The following is a 2,749-nucleotide window of genomic DNA, read 5'->3' on the forward strand; positions in this document are numbered from 1 at the left end:
CTCCTGTGGGAGCTGCGGGGCCCAGCGGCGCCGGAGGCAGCGCTGTGGCGAGGATCACGCTGCTTACCCCACAGCCACCTCTTGGCAGAGCTGAGGGCTTTCTCTAGTTCCACGCTTGGCTTTAAACCAAAACCTCATTCATGTCCCGTCAGCTGTTTTTAACAGGTTACTTGGCTTGTTTAGGGCTTCCCTGAGCAAAGCTTACGGCTTCTCCGTGGTGGTGGTGGTGGGCAGTGGGCGGGGAAAGGAGAAGTGTTTGCCCTGGTGGCCCGGTGAGCGGTGGCCGTACTTGGTCTGAGCCTTGGTGGTGTTGTCAAAAACTGGTCCTGGGTGGAGCAGCACAGACTGAGTGGTGTAGAAGGCTCATAAGGAGAACTGCCTGCTGTCTACAGCAGCTACTGGGAGGGCATGGAGAAGGCAGAGGCAGACTCTTCCCAGGGGAGCACAGTAGCAGGATGAGAGGGAATGCACAGAGCTGCAACATGGGAAATTAAGTAGGTATAAGGATAATATCAGCTCAGGGGTTCTTGCCTTTTGGAAGATCTCACCTGGGGACACTGGCAGCATCTGATTGTCCTCTGGGACCTTTAGAGCTACAGCAGGTTCAGAGGAGTTTGTTAGCTTGAATTCTGCATGGCTCTTCAATTCTACTGTGCTTGCCCACCCAGATCCTCATGCAGTGGGATTTGTTTGCTTGCAGGGCAGGTCAGTTCAGAAAAGGGAGAAATTATAGTAGTCTTCACAAGTAAATTGGGGATGGATGGAAAAGTGCTTTTTAGGTGATACTAAAAGTAATTTGTTCTGCTGATCAATTAGGAATGTTGAGAAACATCTTGAGTTAGTGCTGGGGTGTCACCCAGCTCTGATGGAGCTCGCTTTCCTGCCTGCAGGGTGCTTCAGCTGGGGTAAGTCTCTGCACTCCGAAGTATCATCTGTTGAACAAGATTGTTCCTGTTACTCTGGGTTTCAGTTCACGTGTCTGTGATGGAAGAGGGTTTAAGCCAGACCAGCTGCTTGTCCCTCTGCAAGAGGGCTGAGGCAACCCCCAGGGTCCAAACTCGGGCACTCAGGCCTCGGTGGTGCTGGAGGCACTTTGTCAGATCCGGTCCCGCCCCTCAGCGTGTCTCCCGGCAGCTCCTGCCCCTCTGCAGAACAACAGTTGTTTGTGTTGATAGTTAACAGTTGCTTGTGTTGATAGTTAGCATTTGCTTCCAGGCTAACAAAAAAATAAAAAGGTTGCATAAAGAAAGATGCCCACTACCACCAGTTTTCAGGGGGAAACCTAAAGCACTGATTGATTTGGTGATTTTGCTGATGATGGCAAAGCTGTGCTGGCCCAGGCCCAGCTGTGGCCTCTGCAGGTTTTCCATCCCCCCAGCAGTGACCTGTGCACAGAAATGAAAGGACCCAGGCTGATCTTGCAGGCAGTGGTGGGGTCAGTCACAGGCATCTTCTACTCCATCAGGCATGGTGGGTCCAAGCAGCTGCCCAGGGACACTGGCCATCTGCCTCGGTGCTTCTGCCTGTCCTCAGAGGCTGTCAGACAGGAAACCTGGTGTCTGAACTGTTCTTTTTGTGAGTTAACAAATTCAGCACCAGGACAGGCATTGCAACACTCCTGACCTGTAAACTGGCTTCTCCCCTCTCTTCTCGCCAGCCACAGCCAAGACACCACAGGTGCTCCATCCCCTTTAACTCTTGCCCAGAAGTGGAGCTAGCAGATCCCCACCCATGGACAGGGGAAACAGCCAAGGAGTAATTGCCCCGCAGCTGCCTCTGGCAGGCCCATGCCCCAGTAGCTGAGCTGGCTGTAGGTCCCTCTCCTTTCTGCCTTAAATTAGGAGCAACCAGTGCCAAGGTGTGGGTCACAAGCCTGATTGGTCGATGTTTCCAGATGACTTTGAGTTCACTGCACTCAAAAGTTACTGTGCAGAAAAGCAGAGAGCTACTACAACCATTTCTACACTGAACTCCTCCTGTAACACTAGAAAGTTGAGAATTCGTGTTAGTTTTTTCTTGTTTGAGGTGATTCTTGGTATTTCCTAACTGCCTTTTCTAACGAAGCAGGATTTGTGCAGTGTCTGGACAGGCTGGAGTTAACTTTTTTCCCTTCAGCCTGTCTGGGGCTGTTTTGGAGCTGCAGCTAACCTGGGGCTGATAACACCGCAGCGTTTTGGCTGTTGCTGAGCAGTGCTTGCACAGGGTCAAGGCTGCCTGTCTCTTCTCACTCTGCCCCAGCCCACAGGGTGGGTGAGAAGCTGGGAGGGTACACAGCTCACCTGAACTGGCCAGAGGGCTGTCCTAAGCCAGGTAGCATCAAACTCAACAATAAAAGCAGGGCTGGGGGACACTTCTGTGTGTTTCTTCATTTTGCATACATTGCACACTTTTTTTTTTTCTATAGCCTTTTGTCTGTAAGGAAGCAGGTCATCACTGCAAGACTAACTTTGCTGCTGAATTTTTCACTAGGTGCACCCAAAAGGATGGATTTGATAAAATGATCAGTGTTACAGAGCTCAGTGTGAGGACAGGGAGTGTGATGCAAACAAATTTTTAGCTATTGCTACTCTTGCTCTTCCTTTCCTTCATCCTAGAAGACTCCTTAGTAATAGAGAGAAGGCTGCTCCTCTGGTACCATGGCACCAGCAGTTTTATTTAGGTGCTCTGAATCACTTCCTTCCTTCTTCCCCCCCTCTCTTTGCTGCCCAGGTCAATGGCCAGCGAAGGCGCTTCAGGCACGTCTGAGGGA

This window comes from Merops nubicus, unplaced genomic scaffold (genome assembly GCF_000691845.1).
Source record: "Merops nubicus isolate BGI_N331 unplaced genomic scaffold, ASM69184v1 scaffold136, whole genome shotgun sequence".
NCBI classification, from domain to species: Eukaryota; Metazoa; Chordata; class Aves; order Coraciiformes; family Meropidae; genus Merops; species Merops nubicus.